The 18571-nt window shown below is 43.9% G+C and overlaps 2 protein-coding genes across 2 annotated transcripts in view; one reads left to right on the forward strand and one right to left on the reverse strand.

The window, feature by feature from the left end:
• The window catches only part of smg6 (SMG6 nonsense mediated mRNA decay factor), a 418703-nt gene that overhangs the window by 224994 nt on the left and 175138 nt on the right, over positions 1 to 18571 (forward strand).
• poldip2 (polymerase (DNA-directed), delta interacting protein 2) overlaps positions 1 to 18571 on the reverse strand; it is a 508944-nt gene that overhangs the window by 20406 nt on the left and 469967 nt on the right. The window lies entirely within an intron of this gene.

Raw genomic sequence — 18571 nt, forward strand, 5'->3', positions numbered from 1 at the left:
TAAATCATTTCTGCAGTTCTATCTAATGCACTTTTAAAGTAAATGTACAAAGTAAAAAGACTAAGAAGGCCCCAAACTTAGTCATGCACTTTGACTGCGTTAGGTGTGATATCTTATTGATCTTTCTGCCAGCTGCAACCTAGTTTACTTACTTGGAACTGCTGCCGCAGTGCCTTCATCGACGGCCCCTCCATGTTCGAGCAGGGCAGACATTCATTTGTGGTACAAACAGGTCAATCTTGGAATCCTCGGAAAGCAGAGTGACAGATTCTAAGTGATAAATGGGAAGTCTTTTCATAAGAACAGAAAGTGCAAGAACCACATAGCAGCCCAGTCAGGTCCTGTGGAGAGAAGAGACTTCATGAGAGCATAGAATGGTAAAATGGACAGATACAAGCCATATTAAATGTAATGGAGGAAGAATGAGTAGAGACAATATAATCTAAATTGTGCAATTTTACAGCAGGTACAGGCACAGAGAGACCTAGGGCTGTGTGCACACAGCTTTGAAGAAGGCAGGACAAATTGAGAAGGCTGTTTAAAAAGTGGCATGGAGTACAAAAGCAAGGAAGTTATACTAAACCTCTATAAAACAGTGGTTAGATGCCAATTGGAGTATTGTGTCTAATCTGGGCACCATACTTTCGGAAGGATGTCAAAGCCTTAGAGCGGATGCGGAAGAGATTTAATACAATGGTACCAGGAATGGAGAAGCTTCGGTAATGTGGAGAGACTGGAGAAGCAGGTTATTTTCCTTAGAGAGAGAGGCTAAGGGGGGAATTAATGGAGGTATTCAAAATTACGAAGCAAATGAGGACAAACTGTTTCCAGTGGCAGAAGGGTTGATAACCAGAAGACATATTTAAAATAATTGGCAAAAGAACCAAAGGCGATGAGATGGAAAAAAACTGTTTACTCAGTGAATTGTTGTGACCTGAAATGTGCTGCCTGAATGGGTGGTGGAAGTAAATTCAGTCGTAACTTTTGAAAGGGAATTGTATAAATACTTAAAGTAGAAAAATTTACAGAGCTATTGGGAAAGCAGGGAGAAGGAATAATTCAATAACTCTTTCAGTAAACCAGCACAGACCCGATTCAATGACACTATGAATAGTGATGTTCCAAAAGATGTAGAGGCGGTATTAAATCAGAAAAAAGGAGTGGGATTAATTTTATAAGGCAGTAATTTGATTGTTTATTTTTGTTGTTTAGTTAATATGGTGGTAAAAATGCTTCTCTGAGGGTTGCTATCAGTCGCAGGATACATAAATGAACACTTTAAAAACACTGCCTCATGAGAAGAAGGAATGTCCTTGGACGTAACCATAGTTAGTTGCTTCAGTAAATTGGTGTATTGCTGAGGTACGTTTGTCAGATGCGTTAATGCCTGACATTCTGCTTCTGGACACTGTGGTAACATATTAACATGAAGCACTAGTGTTGCAGAGGAGATCAGTCAATGTGCCAGTGTAGCACCAGAATTTGAAGCCTATTGGTTGGATTGTCACATGCTCCTCTCACTCCAGTGTATGTGCCGAGAATGGATGCCTCAGTGCAGAGGGCTTAATGTGACAGGCTCAGCTCCCTTTAGGTGGCTCACACTGTGGTATCAACCTGGCACTGGCGGTCTGCACTGTGATAGCAGGTGGCGCACACTACGCAATCGGCCTTGCACAGTTGGCTTGTGCTCCATTGTTGTAGCAACAATGCTGATTGTGCCTTGATATGCTCTTCTCATTTAAATTATACCAACTTAATAGGCTAATGGGCGGCTTAGCTGATGAAGACAGTGTGTCAGAACGTTACAGGTCCTAAGTTGGATTAAACACTGAGCTAGGGCACTGGGGGAATGTCCCAATTAAATCAGCCAGGGAGACTGATTGCAATCCAGACACATGTATGTATGTCATGTGAGGGCAGGGTCCACCTCATCCGTGATGCTTCCATGATGGAATAGTGTGCCAGCAGTCACTCACTCTTTCAGTGAGGTGCCAAAGGATAGTTGTGCAACCCAGATTCTGAGAAGGGGTCTGTGCCTTCAAGAGAAGAGAGAGGAAAACTAATGGGAGAGAAAAAAATGTGCTGACCTTTCACTCTCAATAATAATCATCTTACAGTAAATATTCCAGAGCCTGTCTGGAGCGAGAACAAACCTTCAGAACAAAAAATGTGTGTGTCAGCCCTGAAAAGTCAGTTATTTTGGCACGGATGTGATATAGAGCAAGACTGATGCAAGTCGGGTGTGGAATGATCTCTTTGGGGAAAGTTAGCTGTTGATTTGTAGAGTTAATTATAATCTGTCTGTCATACCATCCTAATGAAGCATTCAGCCCCCTAGGTAAATCAAGACAGTGAATCACAGTTCCATCAAGGTTGGTAGCGTTGAGTTACAGGACAATCCCCATCCCAAACCCCCACCTCACGTTTGGCTTTTTCTGAAACTGCCTTCTATAAAATGTAAAAGTATGCAGAAACTAAGTTATTTCATCAAGCACTATCAGAGCCTGAGTGCATTGCCATGCGTTAAAATGCCACAAACTGAACTTGGCACTAAAATGGAGCGTTGACCTTGAATGTTCTGACGTTTATTTCCGTTAAAAAAATTCTCAGCTTAGTTGAGGGAGCAATAGGTACCCAGCTTCAGTATGTTGGAATAAATCACCCAGAAGACCAGCCTTGGTTGAAGTCTCGTGACCCCTGCTGGAAATTGTGTGAGAGAGAGCTCAGGCTAGGACAGGGTTTCTCAATGTTGAACATTCTGTTGACACCCTATGCTTGAGTTCACACATGAAGGAGCACTATTAAACCAGTACCTGTGGACAGCACTCCAGTAAGAATCAGCACCTTTAGGAGAGGCGAAAGCTGAAAATAAGTTGGCCATGTGTTTTCTCAAGTCTTATTGTAAGTTCTGTAATTTGTTGAACTTTCTTCTACACTCTGAGATGGAAACTTCAGTTTTACAAAATCATTAATTTTTAATCAAATTCTCACCTTGTCGAGCTCCAAAAGTTGGTGTGTTTATAAGAAAGTAATGTGCTGGAAGATTGCGTTTCCTAAGAAAATGAGTGGCACATTTGCACTGTACAGTGCATTTGCTTTGGAATGAATATTAATAAATTAATAAATCTGGAACTGAAAGCTGGTTTCAGTAATGGCAATCATGAAACCATTGTCGATTGTTGTAAAAACCCATCTGGTTCACTAATGTCCTTTAGGGAAGGAAATCTGCTGTCCTTACCTGGTGTGGCCTACATGTGACTCCAGACCCACAGCAATATGGTTGACGCTTAACTGCCCTCTGAAATGGCCGAGCAAGCCACTAAGTTCAAGGGCAATGGGGAATGGGCAACAAATGCTGGCCTTGCCAGTGATGCCCACATCCCATGAAAGAATGAAGAAAGAAGCACTGAAGGAGGGCTGCAGCATCAGATGAGATGTTAAATTAAGGCTATGTCTGTCTGCTTTAGTGACTCAGGTAGAAGTAAAGAAACCCGTAGCTTAATTTGAACAGAAGCAAGGAATTCTTCCGGTGGCATGCCCGCTATTCCTCCCTCAATCATCAAATAAATACATTAACTGGAAATTGATCTCACTGTTTGTTCTGTGCAAAATGCCTGTTGTGTTTGCCAACATAACAATAGTCACTGCATATCAAGGTAAATTCCACGCATGTGAAGTGCTTTGAAATTTGCCAAGATATGAATGTAAAGTTCTATTTCTGTTAGAGGGTCCTCTAATAACCCTCTATTATTAGGGTTAATAATAATCCCTCGGCTCCCCCATGCAGCAGGAGTGCTGCCCCCACGCCCCACTGTGGCAAGAATAGCACCCCACCCTCCTAACCAGGTACCCATATGGCAGGAGCACACCCCACCCCCAGGTCCCCATGTGGCAGGAGCACACCCCACCCCCAGTACCCCATGCAGCAGGAGCACACCCCACCCCCAGGTCCCCATGCAGCAGGAGCACACCCCACCCCCAGGTCCCCATGCAGCAGGAGCACACCCCACACCCCAGGTCCCCATGCGGCAGGAGCACACCCCACCCCCCAGGTCCCCATGCGGCAGGAGCACACCCCACCCCCAGGTCCCCATGCAGCAGGAGCACACCCCACCCCCCAGGTCCCCATGCAGCAGGAGCACACCCCACCCCCCAGGTCCCCATGCAGCAGGAGCACACCCCACCCCCAGGTCCCCATGTGGCAGGAGCACACCGCACCCCCCAGGTCCCCATGCGGCAGGAACACACCCCACCCCCAGGTCCCCATGTGGCAGGAGCACACCCCACCCCCAGGTCCCCATGCGGCAGGAGCACACCCCACCCCCCAGGTCCCCATGTGGCAGGAGCACACCCCACCCCCCAGGTCCCCATGTGGCAGGAGCACACCCCACCCCCCAGGTCCCCATGCGGCAGGAACACACCCCACCCCCAGGTCCCCATGCGGCAGGAGCACACCCCACCCCCCAGGTCCCCATGTGGCAGGAGCACACCCCACCCCCAGTACCCCATGCGGCAGGAGCACACCCCACCCCCCAGGTCCCCATGCGGCAGGAACACACCCCACCCCCAGGTCCCCATGCGGCAGGAACACACCCCACCCCCAGGTCCCCATGTGGCAGGAGCACACCCCACCCCCCAGGTCCCCATGTGGCAGGAGCACACCCCACCCCCAGTACCCCATGCGGCAGGAGCACACCCCACACCCAGGTCCCCATGCGGCAGGGACACACCCCACCCCCAGGTCCCCATGTGGCAGGAGCACACCCCACCCCCCAGGTCCCCATGCGGCAGGAGCACACCCCACCCCCAGTACCCCATGCGGCAGGAGCACACCCCACCCCCCAGGTCCCCATGCGGCAGGAGCACACCCCACCCCCAGTACCCCATGCGGCAGGAGCACACCCCACCCCCCAGGTCCCCATGCGGCAGGAGCACACCCCACCCCCAGGTCCCCATGCGGCAGGAGCACACCCCACCCCCCAGGTCCCCATGCAGCAGGAGCACACCGCACCCCCCAGGTCCCCATGCGGCAGGGACACACCCCACCCCCAGGTCCCCATGTGGCAGGTGTGCCCCCCACCTATTCCCTTTGTGGCAGGAGTGCAAACCTTCCTCCCAAGATCGCACACAGCAGGAGTTCCCCCACCCCCCACTTCCCACCATGTGCCTGTGCAGCAGGAGGCCCCCTCCCCCAGGGCCTCATGCAGCAGGAGCACTGCACCCAGCCCCACTGCCCCTCTGTGTGGCAGGTGCAACCCCTCCATCTCTTAGCACTCTTTTTAAAACTTACTTCCTTTTTGGTGACAAATTTTTTGGTCACTTGCCCTAATATCTGTTTACGCGGCACAGTGTCATTCTCTGTTTTATAAGGTTCCTGTGATGCGCCTTGGGAAGTGTTAGCACTTTGAAGTCTCCATATAAATACAAGCTGTTAAAGAAAGTCTTTACCTGGTGATTTCTGTAAGATAGTAAAACGAACTTACGCAAGTTCAGGCAGCTATAGGGCTGAAATGCTGGCAGTATGTGCAATCTCCAGGTGTGCATGATTCAGGAGCATATGTGTATGTGCTCTTATGTTTCTTTGAGTACAGATTTTTGTAGCACACAGTCTACACATAGACAATGTTGTCTGGAGAGCTTGTGATATTTGGTACTATCTTAGGTGGCCTGCAGGAATTGTGAGATGTCAAGGAGCGCAGTTTACATTAACTGTCTCTTGCTTACTTGGTAAAATCTACGAGTCCCTGCCTGGCACCGCCATTTTCTTGTTTGCCTTTGGCAAGTACAATAATGTTGGGCCTGAGACTGGGACCCTTGCTTCTTTGTTTCTAGTTTGCTTCTAGGAATGTAAAGGCAGAGCCTGTTCTCCATATGATAAGATCACAAAGAGTGGTGCAGACAAAGAAGGCCTCCGGCTTGCTCGAGCTAATCCAGACTGAAGCATTCACAAATGTTTTCAGCTAGAAGTACCAAGTGGATGATCTATCTCAGCCTCCTCCTGAGGTCCCCAGCATCATAGACGCCAGTCTTTAGCCAATTTGGTTTGCCTCGTGCTGGTGAGAAATGGCTGAAGGTTGTTACAGGATGCAGGAAAGGATGTGGGCCCTGACATCAGCCCAATTGTAGTATTGAAAATAAGTGCTCCAGAACTAGCCGTGCCCCTAACCAAGCTGTTCCACTACAGCTACAACAGTTGCTACAGCAACTACCTGACAGTGTGGAAAATTGCCACCATATGTCCTGTCCACAAAAAGCAGGACAAATTACTATTCCATAACTGTTCTGTGATCAATCTACTCTCAATTCATCAAATGATAGAAGTGCTATTTCCAGTGCTATCAGATTACATTTCAATAACCTGCTTATCAGTGATCAGTTTGAGATCCTCCAGTGGCGCTAGGCTTTAGACCTCATTACAACCTTGGCCCAAACCTATGCAAAAGAGCTGAATTTCAGAATGAGAGTCACTGCTTTTACATCAAGGCAGCATTTGACCAAATGTGGCATCAAGCAGCCCTAGCGAAACTGGAGTCAATGGGAATCGGGGAAATACCTAGCACAAAGGAAGATGGCTGTGGTTGTTAGAGACCAATCATCTTAGTCCCAGGACATCACTGCACGAGTTTTTCAGGGTGGTGTCCTAGGCCCAGTTACCTTCAGCTTTGTCAATGACCTTCCCTCTATCATGAGGTCAGAAGTGGGGATGTTCGCTGATGATTGCTGATGTTGTTCATTCACGACTCCTCAGATACTGAAGCAGTCCATGTCCATATGCAACAAGACAGGAACAATATTCAGGTGTGGGCTGACAAATGGCAAGTAACATTTGTGCCACGCAAGTGCCAGGCAGTGTCCATCTCCAACAAGCGTGGACCTAATCAATTTCCCTTGACATTCAATGGGTTTGCAATTACTGAATTCCCCACTACAAACATCCTAGGGTTACCATTGCCCAGAAACTCAACTGGACTAGCCATATAAGGTGCTTGCCCTTGTGGCTACAGAGACTGGGAATCCTGTAGTAGGTAACTCAACTGATGACTCGCTAGTTAATGTCTCGAGTCTTTATGTCTCTTCAGATACCTGAAGAAGAGTCATATGGACTCAAAACGTTAACTCTGTTTTTCTCTCCACATATGCTGCCAGATCTGCTGAGTTCTTCCAGCATTTTCTGTTTTTATTTCAGATTTCCAGCATCAGCAGTATTTTGCTTTTATTCCAGTAGCTTTGGACAGGGCTGTTCAAAGTTTCCATGGGCTGGTGGGACTGGCCCATATCAACCAATCAGGGAATAGTTTTTTTCCAGCCATGCAGAACCAGAAACTTAAAAATAAACTGAAGTTTACAAACGATTATTTTTCAGAGGAGAGAAAGGAGAGTGGGGAGGACTTGTTCTTTTGTATTTCTTGGGGGAGGGTCTTGTTTTTTGGTTTTATTTTCCCCATTTCTACTTCAGATGCAAAGCAGCATTTATTGATGGTTCCTAGTTGCCTGAGAGCATCAGGAGTATTGTGAGTAGTGTGTAGGCCAGAACAGATGGATTCTTGGGACAGTTGGGTTCTTGTGACAGTTTGGCAGCTTTCGTGATTATTTTGTGGTCTTAGCCAACAACTTATCAGATGTATTGAGATTTGATCCCATGACCCCCAGGTTGCTAGTCCAGTCCTATAATCACTAGACCATTATTGGTATGGGTGATCTCACTTTTTGGATGTAGTGTATATAAGAAAATTTTGTATTGTGTATTTGGGTTCAGATAATTGTGTAGCTATTTGCAGCCCAGCTGATTAGATTTGCCATGTGTATCTGGCTCCAACTTGAAATGGATAGGTGTCCCTGAATTAACAGATTTTCTCCTAAGTTTGAGAATGAGATACTGCGGCAGAGCGAAAGAAACTTTGCTTTACATTTGACTGAACTTCCCTGTCTTGGAAGGTGCATGATGCTGACACGAGATGCCTGGAATTAAGAGTTTCATTCCCGTGCACATTCCTCACTTCGATTATAAAATTCAGATATAAAGCCCAGCGTCTGTCTCATCTGCCTTTCCTGACAAACACTTGATGTCTGTCCTAAACTTGTTCTTCACACCCTGGTCGTACTCCCTGATGTAAGTGGCAGTGTTGGTGAAGTTTGCTGTCTCTATCCCATCAAGTTTTTAACATACTTTGTCTTGTGCCTACTTCCATCCGAAGCTCAGTTAGTTGATGCACTACTCCATATGCCACTCTGTCGACTTATCAGGTGACGTACCAGAGGACCCCTGGCGCCCATGGAACTGCACCCTAGCCAGAGTTGGCATCTAAGGAGGAAAGAGAGAATATAGTTGTATGGGGCACGTGTGTGTTGGGGGATAAATTTGATATCCAAATGGTGTTTTTACTTGGTGCAGGACTCTCAATTATTTACTAGCTTGTCCAGTTTCTCTTTCACCTGGACCTTTTTGCCAGCTTTTTTAATGCTCCCCTTGACAGTCAAAGGCTTCTGTCATGTTGTGTTGTGTGACAGTGGTGAAATGTGAGAAACCATAAGCAGATGACACATCGGGTAAGGCTTTCTTTACTGAAGAGACTGTGATGGTTTTGCTATAATTGGCCGAAGGCCAGTCAGCATCACTCCAGGCACTGTGATGCAGGCAGTTTCTGCAGGTGGGGCAGGAGGTGAAAACCAGCAATAAATAGAACTTAAACTACAACTTTGAATAATTGTCCGAGAGTCCCAACAACATAATATGCCACAGATGTTTAACTCTTGGGATCCAAGTACAGAGTCCAAAGACCCTGCTGGTTGAGGCAGGGGTGGGGTACATGCAGTGTGTGGAGCCGAAAACACTGCTTCTTGTGGGTAGTATGTGTAAATTGATCAATGTTTTCTAGAGAGCGAGCAGTATATTATAAGAGGAAGTAGAACCATTGAATTTTATAGCGCTGAAGGAATCCATTTGGCCCATTGTGCCTGCCAGCTCTTTATTGGAGCAATCCAAAATTAATCCCAGCGCTCTATTTTTTCCCCAACGCTTTAATCCTCTGCTTGAAATATATATTTGCTTTTTTTAAGTGGCATTGCTCCAAAGGGGAGGGATTCCACCAGAAGGGGTGTAATGGTGTGTGGCATTGTTGATTGCAGGCATTTTATACTGTGGCTTTTCCATGACCTTCAAGTGCCGCTGTCATTTTGGCTGTATGCCATTTGCTGTGTCTGGACCTGACCAAGGTTTTTTGTTGCTCCTCCAACTGGTGCTCGGACCTCACAAATAGTTGGGTCCTGGACACTATCTGGTTCATATAAAGTTTGTCGTTGATGTGCTGACACCAGGAGAAGTTGACCTCCCTCCAGTGAATATTACATTAGCAATGTCAGTACATGGTAAGCAAGAGCATTCTAAAGGCTCTGTAATGTAGAGTTCACCTCCTTACTTCCTATGGAGTCCAGAGACACTGTCCAAGTCTGTTGCCAGGATTATCCTTAATTTGTTGGACACTGATGTAACTGAATAATGTTCAGATATAAAGTAACATCTTAATTTCGCTAGCTGTAGAGTGCTGGATTTCTTCAGCTCTTAATTTAAATAAATTTTCCACAATGGTATCAGGGCCTAAATGCTCATTTACGTTTTAAAGCCTGGCCCTAAGGCTGCTTTGTTTGATTCTGAAGCCAGGATACCTTTCATATCCCAGATAGGTCAGAGCTATCAGAATCCTGGGGCTGCACTGAGATTCCCCTTCACTGAGTTCAGCTTTGTAATGTAGTATTAATGGTAATAAATACACTTCAGTTCAAAGGCCTGAGATGTTACAGCTGCAGAGCTGCATTTCTTTGCCAATTTGCAACTAGATCACATTTCCTGCCTGTCTGAATGGAGCAATTACTCAATCGTAGAATTCTGCTCCTGACCATGGAACCATTGAAATGTACAATACAGGAGGAACCCACCTATGTAGGACTCATCCCATTGCCCTGTTCCTGTCCCCATGGCTCTGTATCATGCCCCATCTCCAATATTTCTTCAGTATTTTCTGAAAAGGTGCAATGGTCTGTGCCTCACTCACTCCCTATGCCAAAACATTCCATAGCTCAACAGTCCTGTTGGAAGATGTCTCCTCACCTCTGTCCTCCCTATCTGACTATTTTAAGTTAATGACTCCTCATTACTGACTCTCATACAGATGGAATAATCTTCCCCCTTCACCCTATCAAACTCTTCAATATTTTTCAAACCTTTATTGAATCTCCCAGCTTTCTCTGTTTTAGTGAAAGTAAAGCAAGTAGCTCAGCTCTCATCCTAAGTATACTTGCCATTCCCTAGTATCACCCTGGTGAATCTACGCTGTGCACTCTTAATGTTCTTTTTATAAAGGGGTGCCCAGATCTGCGCACACGATACTAACTGAGGCCTCACCAAATTTTGGTACAAATTTATCATTACTACTTTATCTTATATATATTTACAAAGTCCAAAATGCTGTTGGACTTTCTACGGCACCAATTAAAATAGAATAAGCTTGTGGCAGTAATAGACAGCATGTCAAGCATATGAAAAATAGTTAGAATATTATTCTATGCATACTATTGTTCTATTGGACAGTGTTGAGACTGGGGGAAGATCTGCATTTGATATTTTTTTCAGTGCCACGTTGGTGACAAAATGACATGAATGCATCAGTAAAATTCAGGCACCGGTGTGTCTTGGGTTCATACCAGACTGAAGCTTCCAATGTTACTGTCTGCTTTGTTGATATAATAGCAGTGTAAGTGACTTCAGTACATGAGATTATAAAGAGAGAAGAGATTGAGGGGTATGCTGAGAAGGTGGCTAGGTGAGGTTGAGTTGAGTGAAGGAGAACACAAGAAATGGGAGCAGGAGTACACCGCACAGCCTGTCGACCCTGCTCCACCATTCAGTCTGACCATGGATGAACTTGGGCTTCAACTCCATTTTTGTGCCTGGACTCATACCCTTAATTTCCTGAGATACCAAAAATCTGTCTATCCCAGCCTTAAATGTATTCAAGATGGAGAACCCACAACCCTCTGAGGTAGAGAATTCCAAAGATTCACAACCCTTTGAGTGAAGTAATTTCTCCTCACCTCAGCCCTAAACGATTGGCCCCTTATCCTGAGACTGTTCCCCCATGTTTTTGATTCCCCAACCAGTGGAAACAATCTCTCAGCGTCCACCCTATCAAACCCTTCAGAATCTTGTATGTTTCAATGAGATCACCTCTCATTCTTCTAAACTCCAGAGAATATAATCCCAATTTACTCAGCCTTTTATCATAGGACAACCCCCTCATCCCAGGGACAAATTTAGAGAACCTTTGCTGTACAGCCTCCAGTCCAAGTATATCCTTTCTTAAATGTAGAGACCAAAACTGCACATACTACTCCAGATGCGGTCTCATCAAAACCCTGTACAATTGTAGCAAGACTTCTTTATTCTTGTACTCCAATCCCCTTGCAATAAAGGTCATTGTGCCATTTTCCTTCCTAATTGCTTGCTGCACCTGCATGCTAACTTTCTGCATTCCCTGTAATAGCACACCCAAGTCTCTCTGAGCATCAACACTTACAAGTTTCAAGCCCTTTAAAAAATATTCTGCTTTTCTATTCTTATGACCAAAGTGAATAATGTCACACTTCCCTACATTATACTCCTCCTGCCATCTTGTTATCCACTCATTTAACCTGTCTATATCTTTTTGCAGCCTCTCTCTGTCCTCCTCACAGCTTACCTTCCCACCTAGTTTTGTATCATTGGCAAACTTAGATAAAGAGTCAGAGAATATGCACCTAAGTCATTAATATAGATTGTAATTGGCTGAGGCCACAGCACTAATCCTTGTAGCACGCCACTATTCACTGCCTGCCAAGTTGAAAAAGCCCTGTTTATGCCCACTCTCTGCTTTCTATCCATTAACCATTCCTCTATCCATGCTAAAATACTATCCCCCAACTCCATGAGACCTTATCTTGCCTATTATCCTTTTGTGTGGCATCTTATTGAATGCCTTTTGGAAATCCTTGTATTCTACATCTACCAGTTCCCCTTTATCTACCCTACTAGTTACATCCTCAATAAACTGTAATAAATTTGCCAAACTGGATTTTCCTTTGGTAAAACCAGGTTGACTTGTTCTAATCATACTGTGCTTTTCTAAGTGCATTGTTAAGACTTCCTTCATGATAGATTCCAGCATTTTCCCAACAACTGATGTTAGGCTAACTGGCCTGAGGTTCCCTGTTTTCCCCCTCCCTCCTTTCTTGAAAAGCAGTGTCACAATTGCCAACTTCCAAACTCGTGGGACTGTTCCTGACACGCTGACTGTGTGTAATATTCTGCCCCATGTCTCTGTAATGACGATTATATTGAAATCTTTTACCTCTATTTGTGCGACCATCTCATCTATCTTATTGAAGATGCTTCATGCATTCAGATATCTTATTTTATCTTTTATCTTTTTACTTCCATTCCCTGCAATGACCTTTTGTTCTGATGTACAATTTTTGTTTAACACTCTGTCCCTTCCTGTCCCACCCTGCTAGCCTTTACCCACATTGCTACACTGTTCTAATGCCTCGACCTTTCTCTTTGGATTTCTAAATATCCTTTCACCCAAATCTTCCCACCCCCTCAGGTTCAGGGACAGGTTCTCCTATTAGCAGATGTGATCCAAGTGGATTAAGCTGTATTTGCTTTATAGCCACTAATTTTTAATTTGCCCATTTTATTTGTTGGTTAACAGAGCCAAGTACCCAAGGGGAATAAAGTGCTTTCAGCAACACATGGGTTCATTGCAGTAATGCAAATCTCTAAATAAAGTCTCCTTAGAGAAACCATCATTCTGCTAATTGGGATCACCTTAATAAATTATGCTGATTACATTGATTTACATATGGAAATCAGGTTGGCTTCTCCCAGAGCGCACGTCATTCTGAAACTTGAGGATACAATAATGATTAAGAGCATGGAAGATGATGGTATGTGACTGTTTTTTGTTATTGATTGGTATAATGGAGTAATTTCTCATGAAATAGTCCACTGGCTGACTTTTTACTACTACAGCTGCAGATTTATTCTGTTCACACAATTTTAAGTTGTCAGTTTTGGCTCAGTGGCTGCTCTCCCATCTGAGTCTGAAGGTTGTAAGGTCAGAAGGTCATGCTCCAATGATGTGAGCATGTAATCCAGACAAAGATAATTGGAGTAGTGAGGGAACACTGCACTGTTGGAGGCGCCATATTTTGGATGAGACATTAAACTCAAGCTATGTTTGCCCTTTTAGGTGTATGTAAAAGAGCCCATGGTACTGTTTTGAATATGAGCAGGTGAGTTCTCCACAGTGTCTTGACCAGTATTTATCCCTCAGCCTCTTTAAATTTCAAACTGCAGTACTAGAATTAAAAATTCCACTGTCTGTAAGATATAAGCTCCTTTCTAGACTCACTTATGGAGGTGATAGTAATCCTATGTTGTCCTATTCTAGTCCACATGGAGGGCAAAAATCAATCCACGTCTCTGCTCATCATTCACTATTAAATGCTGACTGAAACCCTGGCTTCCCAACAATACTACCAATGAGTTTACAAAAGCAAGATATTTGTGCATGTCGGAAGACTGAAATAAAAACAGAAAATGCTTGAAATGCTGAATAAGGGATTGACCTTTTCTTCACTCAGAGGGTTGTGAATCTTTAGAATTCTCTACCCCAGAGGGCTGTGGATGATTAGTCGTTGTGTATATTCGAGATGAGCTCAACAGATTTTTGGATGCTAAGAGAATTAAGGGATATGGGGATAGTGCGGGAAAGTAGAGTTGAAGTAGAAGCTTAGCCATAATCTTGTTGAATGGCGGCGGTTCGGGCATATTGTGTTTAATTTGTGTTTTTTGATGAAGTAATAGAGCGCTGATGAGGGTAATGCAGCTGATGTGCCCATATGGACTTCCAAAAGGCATTTGATGAAGTGCCACATAACAGGTTTACCAGCAAAGTTGAAGCCAGAGAAATAAAAGGGGCAGTGGCAGCATGGATATGATGTTGACCCAGTAGCAGGAAACAGAGTAGTGGTGAATGGTTGTTTTTCAGACTGGAAAGAAACTGGAGTTCTCCAGGAATCAGTGTTAGGATTCATGCTTTTCTTGATATATTAATGACACAAACTAGGATGCACGGGGAATAATTTAAAAATTTGCAGATGAGTCAAAACTTGGAAGTATTGTAAACTGTGAGGAGGGTAGTGACAGAATTCAAGAGGATATAGACAGGCTGATGGAATGGACAGACATTCGGCAGATGGAATTTAATGCAGTGAAGTGACTCATTCTGGTAGAAAGAATGAGGAGAGGAACGTAAACTAATGGGTATAATTCTAATGGAGAGGTGCTGGAAGAGAGAGACCTGGGGATATGTGCACAAATCATTGAAGGGGGCAGGGCAGGTTGAGAAAGTGGTTAAAAAGATATATGGGATCCTGGGCATTACAAATAGGGGCATAGATAATAAAAGCAAGGAAGTTATGATGAACCTTCATAAATCACTAATTTGGCCTCGACAGGATAATTGTGTTCAATTAGGGGCACATAGGAAAGATGCAAAGGCTCTAGAGAAGTTCCAGAAAGGGTTTACAGGAATGGTTCCAGGGATTCGGGACTTCACTTATGTCAATAGATTGGAGAAGCTGGCGTTGTTCCCCTGAGAGGAGATTTGATAGAGATTTTTAAAATCATGAGGCATCTTGTTTGCGTAGATGGAGAGAAACTGTTCCCATTGGCAGTAAGTTCGAGAATCAGAGGACACAGATCGAAGGTGATTGACAAATGAACCAAAGGCATCCTGAGGGAAAACACCTTCTTATACTTCTTAGTGGTTTGGATCTGGAATTCGCTGCTTGAGGGTGTGTGCGGGGAGATTCGATCATGGCTTTCTAAAAGCAATTGAATAAACAACTGAAGAGAGAAAATTTGCGGGATCGTGGGAAACTGATGGGGGAGTGGGACTAGTTAAATTGCTCTTGCAGAGACCTGGTGCCAACTTGTATAGTCTCCTTCTGTGCTATAACCATTCTATGATTCTATTCTATGTGCATGTTAATTTTCAGCGATTCACGTACGAGGACACCTAGGCCCTCCGAATACCATCATATCCCAGCCTCTCGTCATTTAAAAATACCCTGCTTTTCTATTTTTCCTACCAAAGTGAAGAACATTGCACTTCTACACATTATATTCCAATTGCTGTGTTCTTGTTCACTCATTTAACCGGTCCATATCCCTTAGCAGCCTCTTTGCATCCTCCTTACAGCTCACATTCCCACCTAACTCTGTATCCCTAGCAATCTTGGATGCAATGCATCTGTCACCTTATCTAAGTCAATGATATAGATTGTAAATATTTGAGATCCAAGCACTGATCCGTACGACACTTCACTAGTTACAGCCTGCCGTCCCGAAAATGGTCGATTTCTTCCTACTCTGTTTTCTGCCTGTTAATCAATTCTCAGTTCATGCTAATATATTATCGCCAATCCCATGAGACCTAATTATGTGTAATAACTGTAAGTTCTTGTGTGGCACGTCTTTGAATACCTACTGAAAAACCCAAATACATTACATCCGCTATCCGCCCTGCTCGTTACACCTTCAAAAACAAACAAGGTTTCCCTTTCGTTGCCTGGACTCTGCTAAACATGTTTTGATCTCCAAGTATCCTGTTACCATGTCCCTAATAATAGATTCTGTGGTTCAACAGTTGTCCTCAGCACCCATGTCAGATTGAGGAAAACCAATTAAGATTCCTGCCTCTGATTGCTTTTGGGTGATTCCTGTTGGAAGGTGCTATGTGTCTGCCTGTTAGGTGAAGCCAACACTAGGATTGATTGAGGCCCTCAATGGTCAGATAACCTCCTGGCACAGACTGGGCTCAAAATATAGGCCAGGCTCCTGACGTGATAGCTTCTGGCATTTCACATAGCAGAGTGGTGCAGCTGCTCTGGATAGTAATGTTGAGTGCAATGAAGTGCTTTGGGCGCAAGGACCATCTGGTTTGGCTTTACTGCATTTTGTAAGGAACGATCCACAGTGTGCGTTATAGAGCCCAGGGCAGGTTAGGATCTTGCAAAAACCAGAGGCAAATACCAGGGCCAGAGTAAGGCGCAGGGGTACAATTAGGACCCAAGGACAAATTGTGAAGGCTGATTAAGGGCTTGATGCATTTTATGTAGTAGCTTTGTATTGCTGGGGCCTTTCTGTGACTGAAAGACTTGCTACACATGTGAATGAATTGAGTTTCCTTTCACAAATGATACAGGAATCTGGCTGCAATAATTACTACTTAAACATATTGTGTAAATGAAACTTCAAATTAATTTGAATATGAATTCTGATGCATGTGGGTTACACTTGGAGGTATGACTCCCACAATGATGAGACTTCAAGATCCGCCTGGTTACCTTTGCTAACCTTGATGGCCATTTTGTTGGTTTTTGGGCGCATGAGTAATACTTGAATACTGTTCCCCAGGCAGAGGCTGAAGCAGCAGTCAGGGTTAGGTAATAGCACATGTAAACAGGTACATTTTCAAAATTAACTGAACAGTTGTTTTACTCCTAATGATGATACTTATTTTGGGCTTGCAATGTGACCAGTCATGAGGAGGTTAAATACAACCTCTATCATGACCACCATGAGAGAAAGGGGATGATTCCAGTCACCCAACCACCCACACTGCTGGCCCTGGAGCTGCAGTGTACACAACAGGCCTTCACAGCTGTTTCTCCAAATAGACTGTCATACCAAAGTGTTACATTAACCTTTTGGGGACTGTATGATTAGATTTTCTAAAAAAATGTTGTCTTCATTTTGAACACTGAGTTCTTTTTATTGAGAATCACCATGGTGGGTCAGCTGCAGTACGATGCTATTGTTTCGCATGGGACCCTGCAAAACAACTTGTTTTGTTGGAGGGCCCCAACTGAAATCTTTCCTCATCTCTTTTTCAGACACTGCTGGACCTGTTCTGCATCTCTGTCGATTTCTGTTATTTTCTTTTTATTTTAGTCTAAGGTGGATTTCTGTGTTTGGGAACTTAAAAGAACCTCTTGTCTCGTCGAATCATGCACCAGAGAAGGAGGCCATTGACTCATTGTGTCTGTGCCGGCATTTTCAAAGAACTATCCAAATAGTCCCACTCATCTGTTTTATCCTTTTCAAGTATTTACCCAATTCCCTTTTGAAGATTATTATTGAATTTTCTTCCACTGCCTTTTCAGGCAGTGCATCACAACAACTCGCTGTGTAAAATAAATTCTCCCAACTTTCCTTTGAATTTTTTGCCAACTGTCTTTAATCTCTGTCTTTGATCTCTGTCTTCTGGTGACTGACCCTCCTGCCAATGGGAAAGGTTTCTCCCTATTTACTCTGTCAAAAAACACCTTCATCAAATCTTCCCTTAACCTTCTCTGATCTAAGCAGAACAATGTCATTCTCAATTCTCTCCACATAACTGAAGTTCCTCATCCTTCACTCTGATATCATCCTGGTAAATCTCCTCTACACCCTCTCAAAGGCTTTGATATCCTTCCTAAAGAGTGATGTCCTGAAGTGAACACAATACAACAGCTGAGGCATAACCAATGTTTTATAAAAGTTTAGCATAACTTCCTTGCTTTCGTACTCTATGCTCCTATTTTTAAAGCCAAGGATCCATATGCTTTCTTCAACAACTTCCTCAATTTGTCCTGCTTTTTCCAAATATTTGTTAATGTGAAGCCCCAGGTCTCTCTGCTCCTACAGTCCCTTTAAAATTGTACCATTTAGTTTATATTATCCTTATTCTTTTCCAAAAAGCATCGCTTCACACTTCTCTGTATTCAATTTCATCTGCCACATGTCTGCCCACTTTATTAGTTTGCCTATATTCTCCTGAAGTCTATTGTTATCATTATTGTTCACTACATTTCCAAGCTTTGTGCCAGCTGAAAACCTTGAAATTACGACTCCTATACCCAAGTCCAGGTCATTGATGTCTATCATAAAGAGCAGTGGTCTGAAACACCAGTGTACTTCCCTCGAACCTGATAAACAACCATTAACGACTACTCTCTCAGGCTGTATGTACTTATACAAGGGCTCCAGTCCAATGTTGAGCATGCTAATTGGTGATTTTGATTTGATTTAGGTTTTCAGTCTGTTTTCAGAATGCGATGGTGGAATATCCCTTTAAGAACTGCTGCAGTGCCATTTCAGAAAAGCAATCTGTAATACTGATAAACAGATTTTAACACTTTAGCAGCAAGCAGGCAGACATTGGTCACTTTTTTTAGATGATGCTGTTTCGCCCTGGATGAAATAATGTAAGAACACAAAAAAAAGTGAGATTTCTGTCTCTCTCAGGCTGTGTCAGTAATTGAAGTGATAATATAGTGATCCCAACTACAGATAAAACAATCCTTTAGCTTAAATGTTATAAAGAGAAGAAAAAAATCATATTATTCTTTGGCTCTTCCCCAGGTTTACTAGGTTGGTGAGATGCTAATATGGTCTCCCCCCTTCCTTTGCCCCCTCCCCACCACCTCT

The sequence above is a fragment of the Cetorhinus maximus genome, chromosome 9 (assembly GCF_964194155.1).
Source record: "Cetorhinus maximus chromosome 9, sCetMax3.hap1.1, whole genome shotgun sequence".
Lineage (NCBI taxonomy): Eukaryota > Metazoa > Chordata > Chondrichthyes > Lamniformes > Cetorhinidae > Cetorhinus > Cetorhinus maximus.